Source organism: Eschrichtius robustus, chromosome 21 (assembly GCF_028021215.1).
Source record: "Eschrichtius robustus isolate mEscRob2 chromosome 21, mEscRob2.pri, whole genome shotgun sequence".
Taxonomy (NCBI): Eukaryota; Metazoa; Chordata; class Mammalia; order Artiodactyla; family Eschrichtiidae; genus Eschrichtius; species Eschrichtius robustus.
Window position 1 is genome coordinate 3234776 of NC_090844.1, and position 25757 is coordinate 3260532.

The 25757-nt window shown below is 35.7% G+C and overlaps 1 pseudogene; it reads left to right on the plus strand.

The window, feature by feature from the left end:
* LOC137756099 (uncharacterized) overlaps positions 1-25757 on the plus strand; it is a 42388-nt pseudogene extending 16631 nt beyond the window's left edge.

Consider the following 25757-nt stretch of genomic DNA (forward strand, 5'->3'; position numbering starts at 1 on the left):
TAAATTGCATCTAAACCTGTTCCTGGATTAATCATTTCTAGTACCAACACTATCTCTTGTAGCCCTCCTGAAAAAAATAACTTTGGTTCAGATGTCAACACACATCATATCAAGAGGGTATGAAAAAGTGATTCACCTAAGGAGGTGGAGAATAGCATAGCAGGATTCCCCAGCTATTCTGAACACGGCTTCAGAGAGCCGGGAGACTGAATTTTGGGGAATTTTTTTCTGTGGGGCAGGGCTTTAGGGTATGAGATAGGGCTAGGATTCCCACTCCTGGGTAGGCAGGGGTATGCAGTGTTTGTTAGGAATGTCCCTCTCCAGGGTCCCCTGTAACTAGACCTGCCTTGTGCAATGCTGGGCTTGCACTTTTCTCAGAATACCCAGCCTGCTTATCCTTGCTCTTTCTTACGAGCGGTCATACAGTTCACTAAATATTTCCAAAGGTGTGCTTTCCACACTTGAAAGATCCTGTGAGAAACTACTGAGGAACCAACATTTTCATTTTTATTTAATTTTCAGTAATTTTTAAACTTGAATTTAAACAGCCAGATGTGGCTGGTGGCTATCTTACTGGAGATTGCAGCTCTAGGCTTCAGATGTTCCACCAATTCTGCGATGTCTGACAAGTGACTGCCTGCATGTTTGTAACCGCATCACAGAGGTGCCTTGCTACAGGAAGTCTGAGTAAAGTAACTTATATTTGATACTAGGTATTGTTGCCAGAAGAAATATTGTCAAAACCTTCCAGAAGCCCGCTATTCATTGGATTCTGTGTCAGCTTTGGAAATATCTGAATCCAAAATGTCTTAGTGGGTTATTTTATGATGGTTGCATCCTAACTCATCATGAAAATATTGACTGAGATTTGTATGTTCAATTTCCTCTCAGATGCCTGGCTAATGAACCTTTTTTTTTTTTTTTTTGTCTGAAGATTGCCACTACTGGCTCTAGGAAATTGTAACGATGTTGATTCTTCACACTTTATTGACAAGCTGATATTGAAACTACTCATCTCAGATGTTTCTTGTAATGAATGTTGACTAGTCTCTTCCCATTGCTAGCTTATTTGAAAGAATTAGTGGCAAATTTACAGATATTGTACTTTGCTTATTACATTTAAAGAGAAGCAGATGGAGAAGAGGATAGTATTTGCATGTATCTTAATTATGGTGTAGGGAAATTGACTAGATATAGTTGTTTATTGCTGGCAAGTAATGCATTATGAGAAATAAATAAAATCTTTCCATTATCTAATGTGCTCTTTTTGATTTATCTAATACTATATTTCTTTCCTTTTATGTTTCTTGTCACATATAATTGAGTCATGATAGATTACATTTGACATTTTGCTTCTGCTTGCCATGTTTTGCTGCTTTGGGTATAGAATAAAAAGTAGCCACTAGTACTTTGTTGCATGAAACTGTGTAAAACACCATTCTACTGACAAGCTCATTAGTCACTGTGTGAGGGAAAAGCTATATTTCCATATTTGACATGCAAAAGTAAATCAACGCTTTCCTAAGTGCCAGCCATGTTCCAGCTGTAAAAAGTAAGATACTGAAATCCATGCTGGAGACATTAGAATGTTCACAGATGTGTACATCGTCACACAGAAAGACACACACACACACCATTACACAAAAGCGCTAAGCTGGGAAAAAATGATCATTTGCTACTTAGTATCTAAAACTTGTTTGAACTGTGAAAATACTGACACAATTTTTAGGATTGTTCTACTAATTTTGTTAATAAAACTCAGGAATCCTAGGTAAAAATATTTTACGTTGAAGTTTCCTAAATAATCAATGAAACAAACCCAATAAACCAGAAAAAAATGTCTGACGTATATTTAAGTTTAAAGAATCTTTACCTGTTCATTTGTATTGTAATCATCAGATGGCATGCATGGTATTTCTAGGTACTGCTTGTTAAATTGAGGAAATGAGCCCTCTGTTTAGGTCTGAAAATCTTTCTGTGAGGATTCTGTGAGTGGCATGGGGCTCTTTCAACGTCCTCCAGTATGGGAGGTAAGGCAAGAGAAGCAGGCTGCAGGAGCACATTATTTTCTCAGTTGAAACAGTTCATGCAAATAATTTGCTTGTTTCGTCTATTTCTGGAACATCCTTTAGAAATGTACCTCATGGAGCGAAATATCTTTTTCCCCAAATCAAGGCAAGATCCAAACAAAACAAAACTATTTAAGGTTAAAGAACATAATAAGCTTGGTAACATGTCTGTCCCAGAATGATGACTCAGTGAAATGTCGCAGTAGCCCAGACGGTAGCCTGTAGAAATAAGGATGGACCCTGATGGTAGTAAAGAATTCAAGATTCATCTCCCTGTATGAGATTTTTGGAAAGGAGAGTATTTTGTTTATGTCTTACACATTCAAACAATTGCATGTTTTAGATATGTATATATATATAATTAAAATGTTTATATATTTTAGGTTCTAGAATTGTCTATTATCAAAATTATTACAATTTTCATCTTCTAAAGAGACTGTTCTGTCAGTGATAATTAAATGTATACATAATGCACATTACATAAGGTATTGATTGTTTTAAAAGAAGGTAGATTTATTCCTTTTCGTCTGTCCTCTCATATCACACAAATACAAATTTGTTCCTCAAAATGTCTCTGAAACGATAGGTTATATTTTTATGGATTTAAAATATATTTACAATCATTACAAGTACATTAAATTTGAAATTTTACTGCTGCATAAAGTAGCTGCCTGGTGTATATCTTCCAAGGAGTGTAGGAGTTGGAGACTTGTTTTATGCTCCCGAAAAATGAACAAGGTTTTTGAAATCAGATAAAAATTTGAACATTACATCCTTCTTTAATTTGGTATGTAAACTTGCTGAAGTAACCACATCTCTCTGAAACTCAGTAGATTTGTTCTTCAAATGGGGCTAATTATGCCATCTCTCAAACGCTTTATGAAGATTAAATGACAACAAAATCCCTGACTTAAACTTGGTATGTTAATGCCAATTGCTTCATTCCCCCCCACAAATATTTCAGATATAAAAGAAAAAACTGAATTGATAATCATGCTCAGCCATGCTTTCTTTCATCTTTTATTTTTATATCTTATTTATCTCCTAATTCTCGTATTTCATCATTGCTGACTTAAATCATATGGAAACACTTTTAGGCTGATTAGAGTATGAATGTACCCACAAAAGGACTCTACTGGTACAAACCAGGATAGATGAATAATACCGTCTTGGGGGATGAGAGTGGGTGATGGGCAGAAATAGAGAAGAGAAGGTGGCCACACAAACTTCCATAAAGCAATGTGAGTTGCCGGCTACCAACTATATGTGCAAAAAGTAATAAATACTTAGGTATACAAGCATACCTTGTTTTATTTTGCTTTGCTTTACTGCACAGATACTGCATTTTTTACTAACTGAAGGTTTTTGGCAACCATGGGTTGAGCAAGTCTATTGGCGCCATTTTTCCAACAGCATTTGCTCACTTTGTGTCTCTGTGTCACATTTTGGTAATTCTTACAATATTTCAAATTTTTTCATTATTATTATATTTGTTATGGTGATCTGTGTTCAGTGATCTTTAATGTTACTGCTGTGACTCACCAAAGGCTCAGATGATGGTTAGCATGTTTTAGAAACAAAGTATTTTTTAATTAAGACATGTACATTGTTTTTTTTAAGACATAATCCTGTTGCACACTTAATAGACTACCATATAGTATAAACATAATTTTATATTCACCGGAAACCAAAAGAATTCATGTGACTTGCCTTATTGTGTTATTCACTTTATTGTGGTGATCTGGAATTGAACCCACAATATATCCAAGTCATTCCTGTAAATGACTGAATACCATATGCCATAAATGCGATTGCTGGCTCTTGATTCTGTAAGTAGAGACCTGCCTTTTTCAGTAAAGGTGTTGCATTAAATGGTTATTAACTTGAAAATATCTCCTATGTAGGTAGACAAATTATATGGCTGCATGGTGCATCTGACTTTATAAAAAATATAGTTATCATGATGATAATATTAAAAGAAAGTCATTCCATTTGAATTTCAGTGATAAATGTTAATGCTTAGCTTTGTGTTAATCTCTATTTCATAGGTTATTTGTTTCGGTCTTATGAGATTAACTTTTGTTAATGTAGTGTAATGTCTCTGAGTCATCCAAACTCTTGGTATCATCTCTTCCTTAATGCCTTGGTTCCCATTTCACATAAACCCAACACCTTCTTAGAGATACCTGCCAGTACTCTTCTGGAGCTGCGAGTCCTTGTATTTTTCTAGGAGGCTCCGGTAAAGTCTTGCTCTGAACCCAAACCCTAAGGATTCTTTTAATCATTATGGAATCCTATTATCATCAGTCCTTGATATTCACACTGCTTGTGATAATTCTGTCCCAAAACGTAAACATAATCCTTTCACCACGTAATTTAACAAAGAACCAATAATGAATGCAAAGCTATTGTATGTCACAGATATTTCCTAAATATTTGAGATTAATGGATGTTAATTATACCCTAAGAAAGAAAATAAATTTAAACCCTGATGGCAGTCATCACTGGTCCTAAGATCATTAGAATTTACCTATCATAGAGAATTTCTTACTGGCCATCTGTTTCCTTAAAATCCAGCCCACCACCATACACCCTCTCCTTTTAGAATTTTTTTTTTTTTCATTTATTTTCCTTCAACTCAGAGGCCCAATTTCCTTCTCTAAAAATTCCTATTACTTTATCGGCAAAGAAATTTAGTTCTCTCTTATGTCAGTTTCTCCATTCAGTCTAAGTTGGGAAGGTATGCTTTTTTAAACAAAAAAAAAGTCAATAAAGTTGTGTTCTTAAACAAATATGTAAATTTTCCACGAAGATAAGTTATAAAAATCCCAAATACTCACAAATGGAAAGTTTCCTTCTTGCTATCTGATCATTTTTAAAAGTTATCTAATATGTGAAAATTTTTATACTGACAGAGGGTTTTCATAAACATCAATCCAAGTCCATGTGATCCTCATGGTAACCAAATGAGTCAGGCAGAGCATACATCAGTGAGCTCCTGTTTACAGAGGGAGAAACCGAGGATTCAGGAGGCTTAAGCAACTTTCCCCAAGCTACGTAATGCCAACTGGCTTCCTTCATTCCTCTCTAAGTCTTTTTTTTTTTTTTTAACATCTTTATTGGAGTATAATTGCTTTACAATGGTGTGTTAGTTTCTGCTTTATAACAAAGTGAATCAGCTATACATATACATATATGTTTATGTCATTCCTGTCCAAGTCTTTTTATATTGCATCACTTAAGCACAAAAACATTCATTCTTCTGATGGAATCTGTTAGGATTAGAGTCTGAGCTGCTTTTGGTTATGCCCCTTTTTATCTCATTAGAGATAACAGAGTGAACACATAGAGGTCAAGTTAAGGGGTGGTTTCTGTTGGAAAACCACCAATCTTAAATCCAGATTAGCTCTTGCCTTTCTCAAGTTTGGGAAAGTGAAACAAAGCTTCCTCCATTTTCGGCAAAGTTAATGTCATGTTAACCATGGATGCCTAAGAAATATGTGAGGATTTATTGTGGCAGTGCATTTTTGAAAGCGTCTAGCAATACCTGACATATTGTTAACATTCAATGAATTACGTCTCTTCCTTTTTGAGATCATGTGGATTTTGTCTTTTATTCTGTTAATATAATGTATTATACTGATTGCTTTTTGAGTGATCAACTATCCTTGAATTCTTTGGGTCAATCTCATTTTATCATGTATATAATACTTTTTATATATTGCTGGATATGGTTTGCTTATATTTTGGTGAAGATTTTTGTGTCTATCTTCACAGAGATATTCATCCAGAGTTTTCTTGTGATGTGTTTGTCTGGTTTTGGAATCAGAGTAATACTGGCCTCATAGAATGAGTTGAGAAGTATTCCCTCTCTGCTATATTTTAGAAGAATTTGTGAATAGTTGTATTAATTTTTCTTTAACCATTTGGTAGAATATACCAGTAAAGCTACATAGGCCTAGGCTTTTCTTTTTGGTAGTTTTTTTGATTATTAATAAAAAAATTAATTTTTAAAAGTCTATTCAGATTTTCTATTTCTTCTTGAGTCAGTTTCTGTAGCTTATGTTTTTCTGAGAATTTATTCGTTAGTGATCTAATATGTGATCTAATATGTTCGAATACAATTGTTCATAGTATACTCGTAATGATTTTTATTTCTGTGAGGTTCATAGTAGTGTCCTCTCTTTCAGTCTTGATTTTAGTAATTTGAGTCTTCTCCCTTTTTTTCTTGGTCAGTATAGCTAAAGCTTTGTCAATTTTGCAGGTCTTTTCAAAGAAAACTTTTTGTTGTCGTTGATTTCTCTATTATTTTTCCATTCTCTATTTCATCTCCTTCCTCCAGCCTTTTTATTCTCTCCCTCTGTTAACTTTAGGTTTAGTTTGTCCTTGGAAGCTTACGTTACTGATTTGAGACCTTTCTTCTTTTTTAATATAGATGTTTATAGCTATAACATTTCCTCTAATTACTACTTTAGCTACATTCCATAAGTTTGGTATGTTGTCTTTTTGTTTTCATTCATCTCAGAGTATTTTCTCTTTCTCTTCTCATTTCCCTTTTACTCCCACTAGGATGAGAACTCTTAATTATAATGAAATGGAATAGTAGTAGTAGTAGTAGTAATTGTGGAAATAATATTGTCATTTATTAAGTGCCGTATTTTGATTACTGTACTTTGTTCAAGATATAATGGATAAAAATATATAAGATAAACTTCAAATTCCATAGGCTAAATGTTCTATTATGTACCTAATCTCATTGCCTCCGAAGCCCCAACTTCTGCCCTTACAATATCAAATTCCTTTAACCTCTCAGTATTTATTCCTTTGTGTGTGTCTTGTACACTGTGTGGAAAGCCTCCACTTAACAACCTATCCCCTGATTAATTTTTATTTTATTCTGTGTGTCTTAATCACTACCTCCCAGAAGCAGTTCTTATATGGTTCCATGAAAAAAAAATATTTTTCTTATTTACTTAATTATTAATAATACTTTTATTTGTTATAATTTTATTATGTATTAATTCATTATATATTTTATGTATCTACACACATACACATTTATAACTAATAATGTATCAAAACACATACACAACCCTGCACAATAGAATTTTTGTACATTTTCGTATATCTTATCATACTGACTTAAAATTGACTCTTTCTTTCCCTAGATTTCGTGTTTCCCTTTATCCCCAGTATAGTCCCTGGCCCTTAGAAGTCATTCAGTTAATGTCACGTATGGATGGATTAATGATAGAATAACATCAATGAATATTTAAATATTTCAACATTCTAGTAGATATGGATTAATTCTTTGATTCTTTGAAATGGAGGACTAGTATTAACTCTTGTTCAACTTCGCTGCCAGATAAAACTTTCCAAAGTAAAAATTCATGACCTCTTTATTTCTTTCCTACTCTCTGTGATTTTTATTCTTCACAATGATTTCTCTCAGGACTAGAAAGATTTAAACTGGATATGAATAATCAATCTCATTTCCTTATTGGGACCAGTGTTTGGGTTTTAACATTGCTATAGGATTGTGGAAGCGGAGAAGCGGGATTGAATTTTAAATCAGCTCACCTGTAAATTCAGTAGAACTTGCTGTTTCAGGGTCTTCCCTGTGTTATGCTCTTTCTTTGTCACTTAAAAAACTTCTTACATTCAAACAAGCAAACATTACACTTGTTTTGTAATTGCAGATATTCTAAATAGTTTTATTTAGGTATGTTTAAAATTAGTTCTAAATGAATGGTGTGCTGTTTGTTTTTATAATGAAAATACATCATCCAGACTTTATCTGGCTTAGCCTTTTCCCTTCTTGAAAGTACTTTGTTATGAATGGATGCCTTTTGGATTAAGTTCAGGACTGAGCTCTTTTCAGAAAATTACCTCCATTTTGGCTGACATCCAGGGGTATTGTCATACTGTAATGACATTGTTGTACATGGGCTACTCATATTTTTTCGTGATCAACAATTCTGGCATCAATTTAAATGTCTTCAACAACATCCTGTTACCCTTATCTTACAGAAAGAGCATTTTTAGAGTATCCAAAACTTACTGTGCTTCTTCCTGTGTTCTCCCACTGAAGATTTAATAGTCTTATATATAAACCATATTTTTTCTATTATCAACTCAAGGTAGTAGGTTTTTTTCCTATTTTGTTTTTCATGTTTACATAATTTGTTCTTTGTGGCTGTAGTTTTAATGGCGGACCTTATCTATCACTCTCCGCATATGTTCATGGTACTCGAAGCCTGAAGCCACAGTTGCCACTAGCAACCCCAGCCTCTTTTTAATACTTTCACTGAGGAACCCATAAAGCACTCAGTGCCTTGATACCAATCATGTCCCCTATATTACACGATTCCATAAAGGACCCCTTCTCTAGTAGTTTACTGAAAATAGTTAGAAGAAAGAGAATATCACAGAAGGTCAAAGGCTTCCCAAATTTTAATTTACATAAAGGTTACCTGAGTGATTTTCTGGAAAAGTAGACACTGGGGGTCTGTCCCCAGAGATTTTTTTTTCTGAAATTCTGAGATGAGGAACAGTCATTTACATTTAAGTAGCTCACCAGATATTTCTGATAATGAGACGTGAGTTATTCCACTGTCTTATTCCAGTGACTTAAATTGCATTACATTTGTTGGCTCTCTGGTCTTGCCAGGGATCTTTCTTCCTGAACTCTCTGGTATCTTGCTTTTAAATCTGTATATACTCACCCATATAATTTGTTTTACGTTTTATTCATGAGCCAGTGTCACAGAACTATTTCAAAATTAGCTTTAAACCTTCCTTTTGTCACTTTTCTCCTGTCTGCTTGACTAACTGATGTCAAAGTTTATAGAGCTAGATTTGCCTACAACTCTAATGGTAGGGAAAATGGTTATAAATTGCAACAGCGAAGCCAGTCCCTGAAAAATGGCTATAAATTGCACCAGCCAGAGACAGTCCCTGAATATCATGTTGTGACTGCCATTTTTGAGCAACTCATTTCCATCACTGGAAGTTTAGCAGACATGTAGGATACAGCTTTGGTGCTTAAATCATTTTTTGCATGTAAAAATAAAGTCTGCTATGGACATAAGACCGTTCTGGGTTAAAGTTGATAGGAGTGCCTTTCAGCCTCAAAGAAAATCTGAATGTTGAAATTTTCCCTATCCTTGTTCAGGTAGATGGCTCTCTACACTCAGATACTTAGGAAAGGCTCCCATTAAGAAATCCCACTGTGTACTCATGCTCTCATTTCAGCTGAGAAGAAAAAGGGGGAGTGGTCCTCCAACTTTCTTTCTTTGGTGGATGGATATGGATATAAACTAACTTTTATCTTGGAAAGTATAGAAGACTCTAAGAAAACAGAATGCAAAACAGAAGATAATAGCAAAGAAAGCAAGCTAGAGTCAAGCCAATAACAATGAAGCTTAGTGGAGTAGCGGTGAGAATATAAGCCAAAATGGTACAGGTCAGGCAGCCTGATATCCTGAAAAATGAGGGGCACAGTGTGTGTACTAATACCTGGGGAGCAGGTTTAGGATTGCATGGAATGTGCCTTCATCCCCAGGAGTGAGGTATGAAAGTTTTTCCAAAAGGTCAGGCAATGGTTTTTGATCTACAGAGCACCACCTTCTCTCTCTCTGTTATTCGCATCTTTAACTCTACCATTCTCCTTTTACCATATTTCAAATCAGTTAAAGCTCCTTCAATCTGAGGTGAACCTCACTTTCTTGGTCCTTAACTCTGTGTTGGTAGCAGTTAAAAGTGGAAGTTCTTTCTTAAAAGCATTTAAGATAAAATGGCCAAAGATGGTAAAATTCTGAGGTCTATCAATTTCACTCCTGTCTCAATCCTGAATATAAGAATCCAATTAAAAATGAATTGTGGAAAAATTACTCAAGTGTAGATTAGAAAGAATAATTAATTTCTACTCACTATATGCTACTCAGAATACACCGTATATTCACAATATAGGTGGTAATAAGCAGAAACTTTGTAAATTTAGTAACTATTCTGTAGTGTATAAAGAAAGATACATGAAAAAGACATTTACTTTAACCAAATGTATTAGCATGCAAACTCTACACTCTCTTTCATGGAATTTATTAATCAAACAATGTGATACACCATATTAACAAACTGAAGGAGAAAAACCATATGATCATCTCAAAAGATGCAGAAAAAGCTTTTGACAAAATTCAACACCCATTTATGAAAAAAAGTCTCCAGAAAGTGGGCAGAGAGGGAACCTACTTCAACATAATCAAGGCCATATACGACAGACCCACAGCAAACATCATTCTCAATGGTGAAAAACTGAAAGCATTTCCTCTGAGATCAAGAACAACACAAGGATGTCCACTCTCACCACTATTATTCAACATAGTTTTGGAAGTCCTAGCCATGCAATCAGAGAAGAAAAAGAAATAAAAGGAATACAAATTGGAAAAGAAGAAGTAAAACTGTCACTGTTTGCAGGCGACATGATACTATACATAGAGAATCCTAAAGATGCTACCAGAAAACTACTAGAGCTAATCAATGAATTTGGTAAAGTTGCAGGTTACAGAATTAATGCACAGAAATCTCTTGTATTCCTATACACTAATGATGAAAAATCTGAAAGAGAAATTAAGAAAACACTCCCATTTACCATTGCAACAAGAAGAATAAAGTACCTAGGAATAAACCTACCAAGGGAGACAAAAGACCTGTATGCAGAAAACTATAAGACACTGATGAAAGAAATTAAAGATGATACCAACAGATGGAGAGATATACCATGTTCTTGGATTAGAAGTATCAATATTGTGAAAATGACTATACTACCCAAAGCAATCCACAGATTCAATGCAATCCCTGTCAAATTACCAATGGCGTTTTTTACAGAACTAGAACAAAAACTCTTAAAATTGGTATGGAGACACAAAAGACCCCGAATAGCCAAAGCAGTCTTGAGGGAAAAAAGCGGAGCTGGAGCAATCAGACTCCCTGACTTCAGACTATACTACAAAGCTACAGTCATCAAGACAATATGGTACTGGCACAAAAACAGAAACATAGATCAATGGAACAAGATAGAAAGCCCAGAGATAAACCCACGCACCTATGGTCAACTAATCTATGACAAAGGAGGCAAGGATATACAATGGAGAAAAGACAGTCTCTTCAATAAGTGGTGCTGGGAAAACTGGGCAGCTACATGTAAAAGAATGAAATTAGAACACTCCCTAACACTATACACAAAAATAAACTCAAGATGGATTAGAGATCTAAATGTAAGACCGGACGCTATAAAACTCTTAGTGGAAAACATAGGAAGAACACTCTTTGACCTAAATCACAGCAAAATCTTTTTTGATCCACCTCCTAGAGTAATGGAAATAAAAACAAAAATAAAGAAATGGGACCTAATGAAACTTCACAGCTTTTGCACAGCAAAGAAAACCAAAAACAAGACGAAAAGACAATGCTCAGAAAGGGAGAAAATATTTGCAAACGAATCAACGGACAAAGGATTAATCTCCAAAATATATAAACAGCTCGTGCAGCTCAATATTAAAAAAAAACAAACCAACCAATCCAAAAATGGGCAGAAGACCTAAATAGAGATTTCTCCAAAGAAGACATACAGATAGCCAAGAAGCACGTGAAAAGTTGCTCAACATCACTAATTATTAGAGAAATGCAAATCAAAACTACAATGAGGTATCACCTCACACCAGTTAGAATGGGCATCATCAGAAAATCTACAAACAACAAATGCTGGAGAGGGTGTGGAGAAAAGGGAACCCTCTTGCACTGTTGGTGGGAATGTAAATTGATACAGCCACTATGGAGAACAGTATGGAGGTTCCTTACAAAACTAAAAATAGAATTACCATATGACCCAGCAATCCCACTGCTGGGCATATACCCAGAGAAAACCATAATTCAAAAAGACACATGCACCCCCAGTGTTCACTGCAGCTCTGTTTACAATAGCCAGGTCATGGAAGCAACCTAAATGCCCATCGACAGACGAATGGATAAAGAAGTTGTGGTACATATATACAATGGGATATTACTCAGCCATTAAAAGGAACGCAATTGGGTGATTTGTAGAGATGTGGATGGATCTAGAGACTGTCATACAGAGTGAAGTAAGTCAGAAGGAGAAAAACAAATATCGAATATTAACGCGTACATGTGGAACCTAGAAAAATGGTATAGATGAACCGGTTTGCAGGGCAGAAATTGAGACACAGATGTAGAGAACAAACGTATGGACACCAAGGGGGGAAAGCCGCGGGGTGGAGGTGGTGGTGGTGTGATGAATTGGGCGATTGGGGTTGACATGTATACACTGATGTATATGAGATTGATGACTAATGAGAACCTGCTGTATAAAAAAAAAAAAAATTAAAAAAAACCCCTTAATTTAATGATTACCTATATAATTATTTTTTTAATCCCATCCCCTTCCCCCAAATTCTTAGATACCTTAGAATCATGGTGGGGGGGGGGTACGTGTGTGTATTTTGTTATGCTATTACTTTATTCCCAGCAACCAATTAGAAACTAACACATGAGTTCCTCAATGAATAGCTCTTAATTGAATGACTCACTGAATGAATAAAGAACATTTCTTATCTAATTTGTTATGGTATTTCCCATCTGAGTTAATGCATATGCTTGTACAGGACATTTCATTTAAAGCCATTAGTATTTCCACGTAGGACAATTTTAATCCTGCCACTTATCTTAAACTTCATCTTTTTAGGAAAAAATAAATAAACTTTATAAAGTTGAGACAAATTGAGTAAGTAAAGTTGAAGCTTGTAAAGATATAAAATGGCGATCCTGAGTGTTCTTTTACACAAGGACTTTAAGTAGTATGACAAATCATGTTTAATTTCTTAGTGACTACGTTTAGCAAAGTAAGAAACAAATTTCATCTTGTAATCCAGAAGCTCAGTGTCCAAATGCTGCGGCTGCTAGAAATAAGAGGATCTAGGAGTGGAACAGAAACAAGATTTGAAATGTGTTGAGTCAGAAAGTAGTTTACAGAAAAATTTTCCAACTATTAGACATGGAAATTGTCAGCAGAGTTCATTCTCATTAAGTCCTAATAAAAATGGAGCTGATTCCAATCAGATAAGAAAAAACATAAAACTCAGGGAGAGGGTCTCCTACACTCGTCTCTGACAAACCGATTAATGAACATCACCTATTCAAACAGTAAGGAAGGTTAGACCCTATACAAGAAAACTTGAAATATCAGAAATCCTAACATAATTATGAAAAATTAAGGTTTTCTCTAATTTGAAAAATTCCAAACAATTATCTGAAACTTTTTCAGAAGATTTAAAAAATATAAATTAACAGAAAGAAAAATTAAATTTATACAAACAATGCAAGAGGAGAAAATGAATTTCTTTTTCTCCTTACCAAAAATATTTTATGATGTTGTCATATGAAAGACTGGTAGAAAATTATGCAACCAAAAATAAAAGGGAAAAAGTGTTATAGAGTTGCATCATTCAGTTAACTAATGAAAATATATACTATTTTTTGGGATATTGTGGTATTTTGGAATTTGTCAGTTTTGTAAAATTTTTAATCTGTTGTAATTTTTCCTCATTCTAAAGAAATAGAATTTCATTAGAAATTTCCACACCTACTTTTTCCATGTGTAATTTGAGTTACTATTCTTAAAGATTGCCTCTAAATTTTGTGAGCTTCAGGTCCCAAAATACCTATAGACATCTCAGGCTAGCAGGATTATAGACTTTCAATTGCACATACATGGAGATTAGTCACTAGCAGCTGAGCATGTAGAATTTTAGTAGTCCCGTCAGACTAATACAGTTGGAACCATATCAGAAGAATAGTTGAAAAGTCAAAGAAAAAATTTTAGAGGACTGAATGTTTATATTCCCCCCAAATTTATATGTTGAAATTCTGACCCCAAAGGTGATAGAATTAGGAGGTGGGATCTTTGCAGGGTGATTAGGTCAGGAGAGTGGAGCTCTCATGAATGGGATTAATGACTTTATAAAAGAGACCCCAGAGTGTACCCTCACCCCTACTATGACGTGAGGTTTCAAAGAAAGCCATTTTGAGGAAGCTGGCCCTCCCCAAACGTCGAATCTGCTGGCACCTAATCTTGGGAGCACCAGCCTTCTTTGTTGGTCGCTGTCCTGGTTTTCCTCCTATGTAGACGTGTGTGTAGGCTCAGCCTCCTCTAAACAGACACTACATGTTGGAGTTTCTGGAGGCTCTGAACCAGACCCTCGTGGCATGACTGTATCTCTCTGCCCATTCTCACAGCTGTGATTACCACCCAAGCGTGAAGGACTCCAATATTCATGTCTCTTGGAAAGAACTTTTCACTGTGCAGCACTCGCCTGCTTGACATTTTTTACAAAGTCAAACTCAGCTCCTAATCTTTACTAATATCTACCCAAATATAGCTTGTTCATTTCTAAGAATGTAATTAGCTTCAATCCAGAAAATTAACCTGTGAAATCTTTGTAAGTCAGAAATTCAAGTGTCTCTTTTGATGCCTCTCTCTCCTTTATATTCTCATACCCAATCCATGAACAGGTTTTAGCCATACTTTTTCCTAAATATACCCTAATCCTGTCTATTTCTTTCCATATGTATTGTTACTTTTCAAATCTAATCTTCAATCATCTCCATATTCACTACCCACCACCCTAACTTTTTTTTCTACGTTAGAGCCGGAGTGGGTATTTTGAAATATAAATCTAATTGAATTGCTTCTTTTTAACATTTTAAAGTTTTCCATTGCTCTTAGAATGAAAACCAAAATACTCAACCTATCCAGAAATGTCATGTAAAGTCTAATTTGTGCTTAAATCTGCAGTTAGCTCTTGTACCATACCCATCCCTAAATTGTGTGTTGAAGTCACACGACTTACATTCAGTGTCTCAGAATTACTTTGCTCCTGTCATGAGGCCTTACACATTGTTACTTCAGTCCAGAATGTTCTTCCTTCTTTGCTTAGTGAACTCCTACCGATGTGTCAGCTTTCAGCTCAAGCCTGATTTCATTAGTGGCATCTTATTATATGATTATGATTTTATAGATAAAGATATAGGTACATAGATATATAATTATCTAGTTGTTTATATGCATACAGTTTTATATCTTTATAGGAATAGATCACATTTAAATATAGGCTTAGATTTATAGAAAAATAGAAATAGATTGATGGATACATGTATAGATATATTGTTTTATACCTTTACAAGAATAGGTAGGACTAAAATTATGATCACCGTCCTTAAGAAATCACCCATTCCAAAAATACAAAGTATTGAAACAGAGAATGAGCAGAATCTTCACATCATTTTTAGAAAGATATAATAGCCTCTCCTCTGGCTGGGATGCTCAGCTCATGTGCCCTCCAGAGATTAAGTTGTCCAGTTATCACTGAGCAGGGGCCCAGGACCATTCAGTTGCTGAACTGTTTCAAGTAGATATTGTTTGGACATTGCATTTGATAGGGGATAATGCAATGCCTCTCATTTTTCTTTCTTTCTTTGTGGTGTCCTTAAAACTCGTGATACACTGTAATTGAAAGACCCCAAACTGGAAAAGTTGGAAGTTTTTTCTCAAGTTTTCAGACCTACTAAAACAATTCAGACTATAATAATATTTATATTAAAAAACAGTGTGATCCAGCGTTAACAACACCAGTACGCTTGGCAACACATTCCCCACAAGCAGAATTTATTGGTTGAGACTATGGTTGTCTTTTCAGTCTTCCATGTAAATTGCAAAATTGCTTTCCAGAAAGGGTGTAGTAATGCACATTTATACCAGAAGTGAGTAGTAGTGTTGCTTCAAATACCCTTGCCAATGTCACTTATTATTCTTACCAATTGAAATTTGACATTTGGATTATTATGAATGTTACTATCAATTTCTTTGATCAATACTAAGTTAAATATTTTTTGCACCTGCTTATAAGCTATTTGTGTTAGTTCTATTTGTGAACTCCCTATTTAGGCTTTTTATCTATTGTTTTCTGTTGCTTACACACCTGGGTTCATTTTGTTAGAGAGAATGTGTTTATGTAATTGTCAAAGAGTCACATCTGTTCCTACCCTAGTAAGGACACCACCTTGGCATGCACCTTGAAAGGAATACCTTAACCTGTCTCTTCCCTTTTTTTTCTGAACTCACATTTTGCCACTATCAACCTCAACCACTTTTCGCCAAGATACCAGCCTCATTTCCATTCCTCTCTCCGTTGATATTTATATAAGTGTGTTCTCACTGTCATTCGTATCACAACTTGCATAGCTCCTCCGTACAGATGTTTTTCCAAACCACCCAACTTAAAATACCCAACCAGTCACGCCTTGTCACATCACTTCCATCACTTCCTTAGCCTCTAATTTTTAAATTTGTTTTTCAGCATATTATCTGTTTCCTGCATTAATTTGTAAACCCCAAAATTCATAGGGCTTTTCTATCCTGACTGTGTACCAAATCTCTAGAGCACATGCGCTTAACAATACTTGCTTTATAAATGCATTAATAAATGTTCACAAGTTTTAGACCATCAGTGAAAAAGCAGGGTTTTTTTTTTTTTCCCCATATCTTTAAAGTCTTTTTGGAATGCCTACTGACTACATGGGTCTAGGTTTATTCACATAAAGTGAGCACATTTATGTTTATTTTTATTTCCTAAATTTTTATTGCTTTTCTGAATGTAATTTGTTTCATTTTGGGGGAAGGGGGTGAGTATTTAATATGAGGATAGGGCAAAACTAGCCATTTGATCTTGAGTAAATGGTTTAATCATCTTAACCCTCAGTTTCCTCTCAACTTAGGAGTTTAATAATAGTCCCCACCTCATGTTTTGTGCATGTATGAGAATTAGATAATATACATAATGTTCTTCGTCTGTTGTTGACTTTCTTTTCTATACATTCTATCCCTTTTGAGTGGATGAGACACATTTTGGGTGCAGCAGGAGATCAGCAGAATTTACCAAGCTTCTTGCAATCTAAGTCAAATCCCGTAAGTCACTACACCAAGAGAAGGACATGTGCTGTCTGCAAGTCCTCAATTTCTCTTCCGTAAAGCAACAGCCCCCCCCCAACCCATGAAATAGGGAAGCCTGTGTGGATTTACGTAAGATTAATTTATTTACACTGTTTCTTACCAACTTAAAGATGAACACAGTAATTCTGCAGCACCAGAGAATTTTCCAAGTTCTTTTTCACATTTACATTGCAGAGCTTCTGCTTATTTATGTTTTTCCTCACTGCACAAACCCTCTTTAATTTCACCAGAGGGTTTAGCCATTCTTCTGAAAGGCACATATGGCATGCAAAACCTACACAAAAATCTCCCTTATGGGGTAAAACTCAAAACACATCATCTATTAGTACTTGATAACATTAGAAATATCAAGCCACTTCTATTTATTGCATATAAATAGAATCTAACATACCATGCACATCCTTGTATACATTTCTAAGACCTTCAGGCAACGTGAAATTTGATTTAATAGACTAAAAGGCAGAATATAGGTCAGCAGAACTAGCCTGACCAATGAGAATACCAGTTTTGTTAAACTATTCAAGAAACAGCTAAGTAAAGTAATATTTCATGGAAGGGGGCAGTTATACACATAAGCAGCATGAACAAGATGTTAGCATGTTGTTTTCAAATTTTCTAAATTTGACAAATGCTTCTTATAGTGAATTCATCATAAATCTATTCTTGTAAATTTAGCAGTTTATAAAGAGAATTTTTAATAAGCAAGAAATACCTTTAAGCTGTTGTTTATACTAATTGAGAAAATTGGCTGCAAGGCCACACATAAGACCTGTTTTTCATGTGATGCCTGAAAAGATTTTACCTACATAGTTCATCTTTTTTTTTTTTTTAATTTTTGAATTTTATTTTATTTATTTTTTATACAGTACATAGTTCATCTTTGAAAAATGAGTTTAGACATCTTCCTCTTCCCCCGCAAGTAGCATATTTAAAAATACAGACAAAATCTATTCCGTGTATGACTAGTGCATTTCACAACCTAGCCATTCTGTTCCTTTGAACTTTGATTTACTGAATTAAGAATATATTTTTTTCTAAATATTTCTAGTTATTCATTTGATATCACAGAGAGTGGGTCAACTGATAGTCTTCCACGGGGTTTGCTTGTTGAAGCCAATGTAAACCTGTTCTAAGAGGAAAACTAATGGATAATATAACATTTAATTCAGAAGATTCCCTGACACTATGACATATTGATTTTTTTGTTCTAAAGTGTATTTAAATGCAACCAGAATTAGAATTATGTTCATTTTGGACTTCCCTGGCAGTCCAGTGGTTAAGAATCCACCTGCCAATGTAGGGGACACGGGTTCAAGCCCTGGTCCGGGAAGATCCCACATGCCGCTGAGCACCTAAGCCCATGTGCCACAACTACTGGGCCTGTGTTCTAGAGCCCTCGAGCCACAACTGCTGAGCCCACGTGCCACAACTACTGAGCCCACACGCCTAGAGCCCGTGCTCCACAACAAGAGAAGCCACTGCAATGAGAAGCCCACGCGCAGCAGCGCAGAGGAGCCCCTGCTCGCCGCAAGTAGAGAAAGCCCGCGCGCAGCAACGAAGACCCAATGCAGCCAAAAATAAATTAATTAAATAAAAAAAAGAATTATGTTCAGTTTGAAACGTGTACCTGATAAGCTTTGACAGAACTATATCAGTTTGCACCAACATTATTTTCTACATTAAAAAAAAGGGAAAATAAATATACTCCAAGATCGTTATTCTCTTTCTCCTATAACTTTATGCTATGAATGACCTCAATCTTACTCCGCTTCTCCGTATTTGCTCACTAGCAGTTAGGGATTCTTTGATCTTCAAGGCTGCTATTGTGTAATTGATCAAAGGTTTTGAACCTGAAGGTAGATAATAAGAGATTGGTTTCTGAAATATCAGTTCATCCACTCTAACTTTGACCAAATAAATTTCTGGGTAGATTATTAAATTCATTAAAAAAAAAACCCTTTTTTCTCAATTAAATATGTTTTGAAAACAAAAACGCAGTTTAATTGCCAATTACAAATGACAGGCACATATACTTGGATTTCTTAAAATGCATTATTTAATGGACTTTTCTGGCAATATTCAAATAATTAATTATGTTTCTTTTATTATTAAAATTAATAACAATGCCAAAAATGTCATAGTAACTCTCATCTACTGGTCTGAAATTAAATCGTGCTTGTTGAATTTTAAAGAGTTTGGGCGTTATGAATAATGCATAATATTTCTTGCCAGAACAGTTCTAACACAGGTCATTCCAAAACCTTGGAAATTCAATGTTAGCCTTCACTCTGTGCAAGCAGACAGTGTAGCTACGAAAAAAAAAAAGTGAACTTGCAAAGCAAATGTCATTCTAACCTCAAAATACTCTTAGTGTGTTTGAAGATCCAGCAGTGTAACTGACCAATGGTAGAAATGATACATTGCTCATGCCACTACCAAGGAAACATTGATTTCATTGCCTCAACCAAGCTTAACTAAGCTGTAGTGAAAGCTGTTACTGAAGCCACTATACTGAAGTCTTAAAAACCTCATTGTCCTGGAGTTCGGTCTAATGGTAGCATTAAGGACAGAAACAGAATTTCCTTATGTTTCCCCTAATTCCTTCTGTTTCTCATTCATTTCCTTACATATCATACTTCCAACTGCTCTCTTACTTTTTCAGTACAATTTTGAAGATGAATTCAGTGTTGCTGAAGTGTGAAAACCTATCCATAAGCTTCAGCAGCATTTAGTACATTGGAGAAAGTCTCTCTGATTTTTCTATTTGTAGAGATATCAAAGTAACATGGAGTAAGTGCTACTATATTATGGGAAATACGTTGGTATAGAAACCACAAGAATTCTTCTCTAAAATAAAATTGAATTTTCTCAAAGTGTTATTGTTCCCAGTGAAGTTTCTCAAGATATTTTTTCTGTACATGTTCTAATAAACCAGTTTATTTTTAGAGTCACAGTGATCAAGACGAGAATAAACACCAAGTATGTTATGTTATCTTTAGAATGCAAAATGATAAAAGCTCATATTCCATCGAGGCTTTTAAAGCATAAATAAGTAGTAGAATGTAAGGTGGGGAGATCTTCGGCTCCATTTACTAGCAAAATTTTTGAATACACATTACTGAGCTCCTGTTTCCTCTGTGGTTCTCCCTCTGTTTTTTAAAGAAATTCATTCCATTATTTTCACTTTTCCATAACTTGTTTCTTTTCCCGTGATAATAGATTTTAGTAATTTTACATAGCATGTCTTTTACCATAAAGAATGTATCTATGCAAGGTTAGAAGTATTGTCACAGTCCTAATAAAAAACTGAGTTATTATCTTGAATGCCATTTGATCCATTTGCAGGCGTTCAGAACAATTTAGACTTCACTCATTTAGTCTTCTCATGCAGGGCTGACACCATATTATTATCCAACGTAGAGATCTTTTACAAATCCAAAAATAAGTCCTGACTTGGTGTATAACTGACTTGCACCACATATTTTCAAAAACTGTACAGTAATTACACTCAGATGGCTGACACACACTACGTAGTAGATCTCTGAAAATGAATACCAGTTTAATGGACATTTTATTTCTATGTTTTCAATTTTATTCTATTTCTTGCTATTAGTTCAGCATGGCTATAGTGCTAGAAAGAAAATCTCTTTCTCTTTCTCTTCTCTAAGTTTGGAAGGAAAATTAACCTTTCCAGTAGTGTATTTTCTAACTTTCTATAACTTCCCAACTTTAACAACAATTAATATAAATATTTATATTATAATGGTAACATTTTAATTTTGTTGTAATTTGCCTTTAGACAAAATGTGAACAGAATACAGAAGCCACAAAATACTGCTGAGGTAATAATACACATAAATATACGCCCTCCCCCCAATGCACATACACTGGCATAATATTACATGCCATGCAGTAAGAAAAATAGTATCTGAAAATGTTAAATATAGGGCTGAGTTTTATTGTACAGGTGGCATTCCTGATTTTTTTCAAAAGACATTTAAAAGCCATTCTTTAAAGATAAATACATCTTAATTATAAATTATAATATTTGTATCATAACCATGCGAAAGACTATTTATTTAAAGTTTTTTATTCTTATAACAGCCATATGTCATTTAGAAATCCATTGATTAAAAAATAAGCACATATTACTTTCAAAATGGGAAGATTAATAGACATTTTTAAACAAGACAATAAATGAATGGATTCATCCTTCACAGGTTACGTATATCAACTGACAGAACTCTTAGAGTGCCATTATTCTTGATATGTGAGGTTGGTGCAGATTTGAGGTAAAGCACCACTCCTTCATCCTCTCTATTCAGCACTTCTCTCCTTGGGAGTTTGGGAGAAGAAAGGGTCTGTTCTGGTTTGTTGTCTTTCACGTTTCAGTCTTACTTGAGGGAATGGTATGTGTATATCTCTAATTTGCCTGCACAACACACTCTTACGTTAAATGCCTTGGATCTCTGTGTTCCCACAATCTCAGGACCATACCCTTTGTTGGTTTGTTTGTTTGTTTCAATGTGTGATGCTCAGACTAATCTCACACATGGGGCTGCGCATTGAAAGGCGACTAATTGTTCTGTTAAAGTCCTATTTCCCGAATATAAATTTTCATCCTTTTGGCCTATACTATCTGAGCATCCATTACTCATTCATTCACACAACAAACATTCTTTTTTTTTTTTAAAGTTTTTTTATTGTGGTAAAAGCCATGTAATATAAAATATACTATTTTAACTGTATTTAACTGTACGAAAAGACAACCCTCAGAATTCGAGAAAATATTTTCCAATGAAGCAATTGACAAGGGATTAGTCTCCAAAATATACAAATAGCTCATGCAGCTCAATATCAAAAAAACAAACAACCCAATCAAAAAAAATGGGCGGAAGACCTAAATAGACTTTTCTCCAAAGAAGACATACAGGTGGCCAAGAGACACATGAAAAGATGCTCAACATCACTACATTAGAGAAACGCAAATCAAAACTACAGTGAGGTACCACCTCACACTGGTCAGAATGGGCATCATCAAAAAATCTACAAACAAGAAATGCTGGAGAGGGTGTGGAGAAAAGGGAATCCTCTTGCACTGTTGGTGGGAATGTAAATTGATACAGCCACTATGGAGAACAGTATGGAGGTTCCTTACAAAACTAAAAATAGAATTACCATATGACCCAGCAATCCCACTCCTGGGCATATAACCGGAGAAAACCATAATTCCAAAAGATACGTGCCCCAGTGTTCATTGCAACACTATTTACAATAGCCAGGACATGGAAGCAACCTAAATGCTCATCAACAGAGGAATGGATAAAGAAGATGTGGCACATATATACAGTGGAATATTACAACAAACATTCTTGAGCACAGTATGTGCCAGGCACGGAAGATACAAAGTCAAATAGAACATCAGACCTACCCTGGGAACTCACAGACTAGTGTGAAATAAAAATAATAAATCAGTGGTTGCATTTCTGTGTGATAGGTGTTAGGTCATTATACTTGTGGTAACTGAGAGAAGGGGCATCTGGCTTCTTTTCCTTTTTGACATAGTTATTAAAGCTCCTTTGTAAAAATATCAAAGAACCCCTAGTACAGGTAACATATTAAACTCCTGTCAACTCATAACAGTTATTCTCAAGTTTGTTTAACAGGTCCTCTGGGGACACCAGACAGAGGAGCGTTGATAGAGAACAGGAAGGTGAAAATGTTACGGGCCCTGGGTAAGGGGGCTGGGGGAGAATTGTCCAGGGAAGGGGTATATCAAAGATATCGTGAAAGATATCCTGAGCATAGGAGGACTGCAAAAGCGTACTGGAAATATTTGGAAGTCCACTTGGTTACTTTGGCTCTTGCTCTCATGTAAAGCTTGCATGGGAGCGTTTATTATTGAAGAGCAAGGAGTACAAACCTTGCCTGTGCCCACAGCAGAAGCGCTGCTTACACACTGCAGTCAGATTTCTTGTCCGTGACCTTTCCTAGAAGTTATATTAGGGACTTTTTTAGATCAGCGTGCAGCTAGTGGCTCATCAGTCTGTGGGGTGGGCTAAGGTGATATTAAAGCAGGTAGGTCACCTGCCATGTTCTATCAAAAGAAAGGAGCCCATTGCATCATCAATATTTCTCATGCAATAAAGCAATTCTTGTAGCTGGTACCACTAGAGAGTCTAAAGCATCTAAAGAACCTGGATGCAGAAGCCGGGAGAAGGCTTTAAATATCTAGGCCTAGTGATATTAACAAAGAAAAGGGTTGATGCAAACATTGCATTGAGAATTCTCTTCAGTCCATAGTTGGAAGCACATAAAATACACGGCCTTCTGATGTGTGAATGGTAAATTCAGAGTGGGCACATTTCGTGATGTGCAACAACTGTAACTTTCAAGGCCATAAAGGAACCCTATGAACAGAATCTTGACAATTTTCTAGCACAGAGAAAGGACACATAAACAGCCACCGATAAAAGAAAACTGAAACTCTTTATTTAATAAGTAAATATACAACAGCCCTTCTGGTTTACCTTTAAAAGATAGACTTGGTTGGTTAATCAGGCCAAATATATTTTCCGAATGCGGCTAAAATGAGCTTTGGCAAAGCTCCAAAGAGACTTTATTTTCTATGGAAGTGGTGCCCAAAAAAGAAAGCTTTAGAAACTAATTAAAGAGCCAAAAGGAGAGTCCTTCACATCGTCCACTCTGCAGATTCTCAGAAATTCTAATCCTTCAAGCAGGCCATGACCAGCATGGTCTCAGGCCATGAACAGCTTTAAACACCAGAACAAAAAATGGACACAGAAGCACAATGGACCGGAAGTGTGTACCAAGGAGGAATTAGTGGTCGGTGTTTTTGGCAAAGACCTTCATCTACAAGTGTGCATTCCTTTCCTTGAGACTCATGTTTTTTCAGTAGTTTTTAAATCTAAATTTAAATGGTGCAGAAAACAACCATGTAAAAGAAATGCACGGAAACTAATCCTAGTGTCTAAAGCTATTGCCAGCTTTTTGTTTGTTTGTTTGGTTGGTTGAACATTGATCTGATATATTTGACATTTGATTTTACTCAAAAATTCATTTGCATGTGAATTTTGAATGGTAGCCATAATGATAATCAAGTCCGCTATTTATTGCTTGCCAAGCACTCACACAGCACTGTACAAAACATGTGATTACATTTCATTCTTCACAACATCCTACAAAGTGTTATTATCCTCATTTAACATTAGAGAAAACTGAGGTTATAGGAAGTTTTAAAATATACTACAGTTAGACTGCTGGCAAGGACAGAATCACAAACAAGTCTGTCAAATTCTGAAGTCTAGACTCTTCAGACTGTATCATCCTGTCTTTGTGGCAGAGAATGTACTTAATGTTTTTATGCATGCAGTTGCCTTGAGTACTTGATAAACTCTGTGAAGTAGACACTAATATGTCCATGAAACAGAGGTAAATAGAAGTTTTGCAAAATGCCACAACACACCCTGCTACTTAACAGCACAAATTGTATTGGAAGTCAAGTTAGTGTTATTCCAAAGTCCATACTCAATTTAATACCCTGTGTATCTCTCAAAAATAAATATTAAACTGAGATAAACTATTCTTGTGAGTTTTTCAGACATGACAAACTTGAATTGAAGAATAATACATTATCTGGTTAGGTGTTCCTTTTCCTTTTTTTTTTTTACCTCTGGAAGACTTATCTGTGTATATTTCTGAAGAGAGAGAACAAGTATTGTATTCTGCCCATATTCCCCATCCCTGGTTTACTTGTACTTTGCATTTGGAAGTCTTCTCTCTATGTAACAGCCATATCATGTCACAATCCTGTCCCTCCAATTAGAGCACAGTGACTGATACTTCTGTAGACACCAGTCAGCCTCTTTCTCTAGCCACTTCTGTTATCACCCAATGGGCTCTTGAATAAAGTGGCCGTGGGAGCAGTGATTCACGTCACGCATGAGCTCAGCAACATGGGCTTCCACTCACCAAGGCTGACCTGACTAAGGCTGCTGGCTGCTGAGTGACAAATCTGCCAGCAGCAGAAGTCAACATTGAGTCCTTGATATGGCACCATTCCTTGTGGGCAATCACCAGCTTGCTGGTGACAGGTTGATTACATTGGACCACTTCCGTTATGGGAGGGGCAGTGTTTTTGTTCTCTTTGAAATAAACACTTACTCTGGATATAGATTTGACTACCCTGTGCACAGTGCTTCTGCCAAACTAGCATCCATGGATTTAGAAAATGCCTTCTCCGTCACTGTGGTATTCACACAGCACTGACCCTGCTCAGGGAATTCACTTCACAGCAGATGAAGTGCAGCACTGGGCCGTGCTTATGGGATTTACTGGTCTTACCAGGTTCCTGGCCATCCTGAAGCAACTCCTTTGACGGAACAGTGGAATAGCCCTGTAAAGACCCAGCTATAGTGCCAGCTAGGTGGCAGTACCTTGCCGGGCTGGGCAAGGTTCTCCAGAAGACTGTGCACGTTCTAAATTAGCATCTAATATTTGGTACTCTCCCTCTCATAACCAGGATTCATGGAGCTGCGAATCAAGGAGTGGAAATGGGAGTGACACCACTTACTATGACTCTCTAG